The 8,350-nt window shown below is 38.2% G+C and overlaps 1 non-coding gene across 1 annotated transcript; it reads left to right on the forward strand.

Annotated features, from left to right (window-relative positions):
- Positions 1–5,912: 5,912 nt before the first annotated feature.
- TRNAA-UGC lies at positions 5,913–5,985 on the forward strand. The gene has a single exon. It is a non-coding gene; the product is annotated as a tRNA-Ala (tRNA).
- Positions 5,986–8,350: the final 2,365 nt, after the last annotated feature.

An 8,350-nucleotide genomic window follows, 5' to 3' on the forward strand; every position in this document is an offset into this window, starting at 1 on the left:
GCAAGCTCGAAACCCAATTAGCTCACGGACTGTCTCCTCACCCTGGCGAGTATGAGTGCTTGGTAAGAGAGAATGCCGAATGAGAAAGACATTCGATTACGGCAACATTCGCAACTACCAAAGTGCACTAAACCTAGTAGAGATCTTCGACCTAACGATAATGGAACTTCAAGCCCATTTAATCAATCCGCTTTGTACCTTATTGTTGACCGAATCGGATGCACGCCAGGCCTAAATTGTCTCTCAGTCACCTAGAGAGGAAAGAAAGATCAGATCCGAAGTTTACGAATCGAAGAGAAAGTGGATATGAGTTCTACACGCTTTCATTTTCAAAAGCTTCGCTTGCCTACAGTACTTTATTCAGGATCTGAATTCCTTGATCATTTCCTTGGCGGATAACACAAATGAAATCCTTTCCCTGACCGCCCATCTTATGAGTCCATTCTTGTCTTGTTGGTTTGTTGTACTATTTTATACCTCTCTCGATTGATAGAAAGACGTTCGAGAGCTGGGAGGGCCTATTGTGAGGGAACTTTCCTTTTCACGGTAGGCAAAGATAAAGCGGGAGCTGCATATGTCCACGATGAACAAGGCAGAGCGACTTCTTCTTTAGAAGAGGTTGGTTTTATCAAAACTGTTAGATCCGCTTTCATTAAAGAAAAAATAGGAGCTCTTGGTCTAGCCAATGTCGATTCGTATGGCAATGCGGACTCGACTCAGGATGAGGATTCCGCTTTTCATACTGCTGCTATGAGTCAAAAGAGCTGGTAAGCTATCTCGCTAAACGAAAGGAAAGAGCACGTACGGGTTGACCTTGTTACAAGGGTCGGGGCTAGCCAAAGAAGGTCAGTCGAACTAAGTTAGGACCCTTGATCCGGTTTAGCTAGGTTCTTCCATGCGAGAATGTATGGGTATCGGTATCCTCTTTAGGACCGGTTGCTTCCTCTTTTTGTTTATACATTTGGAGAAACCTGCTAAGCCCGCCTTTCTTACCAGGTGTGATTCAATCTTTCAGCTCAAACTTTTCTATCGTCCGACAAAAAAAGTAGGAGTACGACTACCTTTTCCTTTTCTTGCCCGAGCCAGGGGATCATTCAGTTTCTACCAAAAGGTTCACTATCTATTTATTAGTTGTTGTAAACGAATGTATTTCTCATTTCATGTTAGCTCCTCCAAGAGCTTCCTGGTCCGTAGTAGACGAAACCTTGAACTTCTATCGGACTTATAGCATTGCCTGGTGAGCTCGCCGTTGAGGGTTGGCCTTACAGGAGATCGAGCACCCTTTCTTTCCCTACCTGATATGCTTTCCCGCTTATCGTGCAACTAGCCAACTAGCCAAAGAGAGAGGGAGAGGGATCATGTCAATCAATTTGTATGTGCATTTTGTCCATCTTGTACTTGCCTGCTTAGCTTTCTTAGCCACCATCTCCGGTTTTCCCCGAACAAAGAGGTCCTGCTTATCCATACCCAACAGTCATACTTTTAGCCGAAAGACTGATTTTTTTCATAAAGTCGGATTATAGATCAAGAAAGAATGAAGTTGCTTACAGGGACGGTTATGCGATACGTCTTTTCATACTCCCCTTTTCTTTAACCTTGCTATCAACCTAGCCATTCTCGCTTGTTGCTTTAAGGGGTCTCCCCACTGTAGATTACTCGGATTGGTTCTCGCGTCCCTGTGCCAAAAAGGATGGGCGAGTTTGGTTTGAGTCTTCATCGATTGGGTGGATCCATATGCTCCGGGGGGGTGAGACGAAGTGTAGTGCAGTCTGTTCAGCGCATCTGTTTTAGGTATGTTGTCTGCTAAAGGTTTTAGGAAAGAGGGTACAAATTTTCTACATAGGTCATCTGTGGTCACAATTCTTTTAAGGAAGATGCTCCCAAATAATGGTGAACAATAGCCTTTAAAGAAGTTTCAGAGAGCAAGAAGAGGCAGAATAGAGAATAGGAGTGAGTCGTGCAAGGAAGAAGGAACTAGTAAGTTTAATTTGGGTTCGTTTGAACTAAAAAACGAACTAAAATTTTTCAAACGAACCCAAATTTAAGACTCACTAGCCCAAAGTCCATATGTAGTAAAAAAAAAAACCTTTCGTGGCCCAACCCTTATTCGCAATCCGCATCCAACCATTTCTTTTTCAAACTACACGTATGCTCCAGGCCAAACTCACGTAACTAGTCAGAAGATGCGGCCCACAACTGAACGGATTTCAAGTGTCACAATCGCACTCTTGAAGTAGTGCGACAATGATTATGTGACATTTGTTCTAATCCAAAGAACAAGTCAACCATGCAAAATTTAGACTGAACGAACAATAGCAGTGTATGCTCGAATCACGTTTAGAAGAAATATTTTAGAAAACGTGAGCGAGGAAATACGTTAAAAATAATTTCAAATAAAGCAATGTTATAAGCTAAAAGTGAAGAAACAACAACTGGTCACGTTCTCCTATAGTACATTTTGGGACATTTTAGTCCTGATGGGTGTAGATATGATTTTGAGGACTAATCATACACCCCGTATTGGCACAACAATAATAGTAAAGGCCTATCTAAGATGAAAGCAAGTAAAATGGGTTTGGAATGAGCATGCCACCATGAACCACAAATCGTTTACAAGAATAGCTGGGACATGTAACATGTAGCCACAGGCAACACGCCTTGGCCAATATCTCTATCAACCAGCTCTTCATAAACTCAACGTTGTAGGATGAGGCTGACTTTAGGTCTCGCGACGCGCTTCTAACTGATCTCAGTATTGTGGAGTCTTTTCCAACCTACTAGGAGCTGTTGAAAATCACTTCTCGATTTGTTAACTCTTTAAGTCTTCTCTGTTGGTTCTTTCCTACTTTCTTCGCTTGAAACACTTAATTCTTTGAATGACGTCATACCACCTGCTTTTACTTGATGTTTTCTTGGTCGGAATAATAACGTTTCAAGTTACTGACGTGGACAACAGGGTTAGTCTGTATCCATAGGAGCAATTGGATCCTATATGATGTCTTCCTAATCTTGTGGACAACTTTGACTAGTCCATAGAATTTTCGAACCAGTCTTTGGTTCTTGTTGCTTTGAACTCAAAGTTGATCTGACCTTAACTTATCATAACTCTCTATTTGCTTTGAAATTATCGTGGTCGACCCTTCTCTTCATCCGTCTGGATGGTATTTCTGCGTGAACATGTGTTGCTTTAGTGGTTTGTTTTTGTCTCCCTTCTTCAGTAGAAGTGTTGGCTTGGTGTCTTTGCCAAGCATTTGAGTGATCACTGACAAGAGCCTTTGCAGGTCAAATAAACCCCACTGTGAACATGCCATTTTGCTATTTGTAGAATTCAACTAGCTCAAGTTGAGATGTATGACATCTATTTGTGGTAGGTGACATAAAACTAATCTTGTGATTTATCTCTCTTGGTAGGGTTAAACCCAATATCTGACCTTCTTGTTTTGGGTCGTGGTGTTCATGTAGTGGCAATAAAGTTTTTGTTGAGGTTGGCACACTTGAGCTCCCCCTTTTCAAATACAACAATGGCAGCAAGTGTAGATTCATCATGGCTAAGATTCTTTCTCAACTGTACTATCGTCATCATTTTCACCCCTTTTGGTTGATGGATGTTTGTCTGAATGATCGTTGGGTTAGACTCCGTTACTACTAGGCATTTTGCTAGGGACATGTAAATGACTTTGTGTTCTAGCAGGATGTCAATCCCTGACTATTTGGGCTCTAGAATGTTGGATATGAAGGCTGGCGATTTATAGTAAAAATCTGATAGAGAAATATATATTAAATAATTATATATAGTAGGCGGTTACATATAGTGAAGCTATATATAATAAACTGAAATCATATGTATACCCACTAGTCAGTGCTTCCTAAATGTATATTTCTCATTCTCCATATCCTCTCTTTACATACCTGAAGTCATTAATACAAAACCATTAGTCAATATTTCTTCTTACATTTTCTCTATCATGTTCTTTGTGTTCATTTAGATCAAGTGTGTGCGCTGTTGTGTGATTCTAATAACTAGTATCAGAGCGAGGAGAGATTCACCACGATCTGTGAAGATCGAAAGTTCAAAGACTAGAATTGAAAAGTTTGATGAATTCGATATCAGTTTCTAGAAGATGCAAATTGAAGATTATCTATACGAGAAAGATATTCAGGAACCCATTTTGGGGGTGAAGCTAGATACCATGACCACGGAGGAGTGGAAGCTCAAGGATTGTCACGCCGTAGATGTCTCGCACTGTGCAACGACAACTCTCTGTTTTCCTAAGGCTAGTCAGATATCTCATGCCACTCTTTTCCTCCTCACCATATCTAGACACTATAACGTTGATCCACTATTGTCTTATATAGTTAATGTTCACTCTTTAACGTCCAAGGACATTTTATAACTACTACATGTGGAAAGTAACGTTTATGGTTTTTTGATGTAAGAATTGTAGGGATGTAGTTCAAATGGTAGAGCGTTCATTTCCCATGTGGAAAGTACGGGGATCAATACCTTGCATCTCCGATTGAATCGATTACTAAGTATATTTTTTTTTTCAATTTCTTCTTATTTAGGACATAATGAGCCGGGATAGTTTTTCATTTTCACTATTACCGATGACGAGATGTTTAGGACTTTGTGACATAAGAATTTTTGGGATATAGCTTAGATGGTAGAGCACTCGCTTTGCATGCGAGAGGTATGGGGATCGATACACAATTGTGGGGATGTAGCTTATGATGGGAATTTGAGGGTTTTATGATGCAACAATTGTGGGGATGTAGCTTATGATGGGAATTTGAGGGTTTTATGATGCAACAATTGTGGGGATGTAGCTTATGATTGGAAATTTAGGGTTTTATGATGCAAGAATTGTGGTCATGTAGCTTATGATGGGAAATTTAGGGTTTTATGATGCAAGAATTGTGGGGATGTAGCTTAGATGGTAGAGCTCATTTAGGATGCGAGAGTTAAGGGGATATCCCGCATCTCCAAAAGAAACTATTTGTTATTAATATTTTACTTCTATTCAACCTTTCCTTATTTATGACATAATTAGCGGAGATATTTTTTCATTTTCACTTGATGACGGGACATTTAGGGTTTTCTGATATAAGTATTGTGGGAATGTAGCTTAGATGGTAGATTGCTTGCTTAGCATGCGAGAGGTACGAGGATCGGATCGATACCCCATACCTCCAAAAGAAACTATTCGTTATTACTATTTTATTTCTATTCAATTTTTCCTTATTTATGACATAATGAATAGCGTTATTTTTTTATTTTCACTATTGTTGATGACGAGATGTTTAGGATTTTGTGATGTAAGAATCTTGAGGATATAGCTTAGATGGTTGAGCGTTTGAATCCCATGTGAGAAGTATTGGGATCGATACCATGCATCAACAAAGGAAACCATTACTAAGTATATTAGTTCTTTTAAATGTTTCCTTATTTACGACATAATGAGCGGGGATAGTTTTTCATTTTCGAATGTAGCATGGGAGTGGGAATGTAGCATGGGAGAGATACGGGGATCGATACCTCGCATCTCCAAAAGAAACTATTCGTTATTACTATTTTATTTCAGTTAATATTTCCTTATTTATGACATAATGAGTAGTGATATTTTTTCATTTTCACTATTATTCATGACGAGACGCTTAGGGTTTCGTGTCGTAAAAATTGTAGAGATATAGCTTAGATGGTAGAGCGCTTGCTTTGCATGCGAGTTGTACGGGGATTGATAACCCGCCTCTCCAAAAGAAAGTATTTAATTTGTTATTATTTTTTTTCATTTTCACAATTATCGATGCCCCGCATCACCAAACCAAACTATTTGTTATTAATATTTTGATATTTTTTTATTTTCACTATTATTAATGATGGGACATTTAGGGTTTTATGATGTAAAAATCATGGGGATGTAGCTCAGATGGTAGAGCGCTCGCTTTGCATGCGAGAGGTACGGGGATCGATACCCCGCATCTCCAAAAATAAGACTATCTATTATTAAATATATTATTTCTTTTCAATTTTTCCCTATTCATGACATGTTGGGTAGCAATATTTCTTCATTTTCACTATTATTGATGACGGGAAATTTAGGGTTTTGTGATGCAAAACTTGTGGGGATGTAGCTCAGATGGTAGAGCGCTCGCTTAGCATGTGAGAGGTACGGGGATTGATACCCTGCATCTCCAAAAGGGAGAAGTTATTTTTTTAAGTATGAATTAATTTAACATGTTATGTATAAGGTGGGTACGAGAGAAAAAGAAAAGATACTTATAAAAGGATTATGGAGAAATTATTTTTTTAAGTATGAATTAATTTAACATGTTATGTATAAGGTGGGTACGAGAGAAAAAAAAAAGATACTTATAAAAGGATTATGGAGAAATTATTTTTTTAAGTATGAATTAATTTAACATGTTATGTATAAGGTGGGTACGAGAGAAAAAGAAAAGATACTTATAAAGGGATTATTATATCATTATGGCTAAGTAATGTCCCACAAGCACATAGAGAGAGGACTTATTGTAAAGGAAATTTGATGAGGAATTTGATGAATTCCTTAAAAGAGATAAGAGCTTATACTACTCGTGGAAAGGGAATTGAGCTTATACTACTTGTAGTGGAAAGGGAATTTGATGAATTCCTTAAAAGAGATAAGAAATTCCCTAAAAGAGATAAGAGCTTATACTACTTGTAGTGGAAAGGGAATTTGATGAATTCCTTAAAAGAGATAAGAGCTTATACTACTTGTAGTGGAGAGGGAATTTGATAAATTCCTTAAAAGAGATAGTAGTTTATACTACTTGTGGAGGGGGAATTTGATGAATTCCTTAAAAGATTCCTCCAAATGATAAGAGCTTATTGGATGGCGGTAGCGTCCCATGCATATGACGGAACTTCTTCACAATTGCAATATCTGACAAATGAATATTGTTGTCATTTATAGCTTCTATCACAATAATATAAAATTTTGGGTCAAAGCCTATATGGGACTGAAAAGACCACCACACGCTTGTAGATTAAATTATATCTACCACCTCTGAAATTTTCCACGGCAAACCTTCCAACAGCTTGCACTTCTTCATCATTGACATCCTTAATTGGAACTAGATTTTAAGGCAAATCTTCTCCACGACTCACTTTGGAACACTTTTATAGATAGTTTCAACAAACTTACTTTGCTCGTGAATACTTTAGAGTTCAATATTTTTAGTTGGAGAACGCTATTCAAATTGATAGGGTCGAATCTTACAACAAAGTCCTCTCTCAAATATGGTTCGTTATTTGATTATTTTCTCTTGAGTGAATTTTAAGTGAAACACATTCTCTACCCAAGTAGTTGCAAGATGCAAGCTTCACACTAAGAGGAATCAAAGTCCCAAGTATCAACGTCCTTTAAGTGTCAATTTTCATTCTCCATCTCAACATAAATTAAACTTATTTTCGTGAAGATATCTATTTATAAAAGTAAAATATTTCAGAGTTAAAAAATAAAAATGAGATATAGATACGAGACATAAATATGATACCAAATAGATATGGTAACTGTTAGGATTAGATTTTATTGAGTTATTTGGATTAGATTTGATCTAGTTATTTGAATTAGATTTGATTTAGTCATTCTTCAATTGGATGAGAGATTTCTCCCAATTCTTCTGATGTTTCCAATTTTCTTTTTCTGTTCCTACAAATTTGGTATCAGAGCCATGCCCTAAACTAGTTAAAACTAGAAGCAGCAGTCTTCTAAGTGTGTCATAATAAAAGTATGTCGATGGAGAGTACAGTTGTGCAGTCTGATGGAGGAAGGAGTCAAGGTCGTGGAAGCTTTCGTGGCAGAGGAAGGGGACGAGGCAGACAAACCTTCAACAAGGCCATAGTGGAGTGCTATAACTGTCACAAGCTAGGACATTTTCAATGGGAATGTCAAGCATGGTTGTAACCGGAAAGGGTAATGTACGACTGGAAGTGAATGGAATCATAATGATAATCACAGGAGTGTTCTATGTGCTAGACCTGAAGAACAATTTGTTGAGTAGTGGTAAATTGCAAGCAAAGGGGGTTACCTTTTTGTTTCAAAATGGAACATGCAAGGTGTTTCATCCTGAGAGAGGCTTAATCACGGAGACAAAGATGTCTTTGAATCGAATATTCGTATTGCATGCTATATCTCAGCCTGTAGCAGCCACTCAAACTCAATTGAAACTTATGGGGAGAAGTGGTTCAAGGTCTCTATCATACACTCACCGCTCCAATTCCTATCGCCATAGTCAGAGAAGCAGAAGGGACCCAAGTCCTTCCCCCTATCATTCCATTACCCATTCCAAGAGAAGCAGCCGTTCAAGT

Source organism: Cucurbita moschata, unplaced genomic scaffold (genome assembly GCF_002738365.1).
Source record: "Cucurbita moschata cultivar Rifu unplaced genomic scaffold, Cmos_1.0 Cmo_Scf00206, whole genome shotgun sequence".
NCBI classification, from domain to species: domain Eukaryota; kingdom Viridiplantae; phylum Streptophyta; class Magnoliopsida; order Cucurbitales; family Cucurbitaceae; genus Cucurbita; species Cucurbita moschata.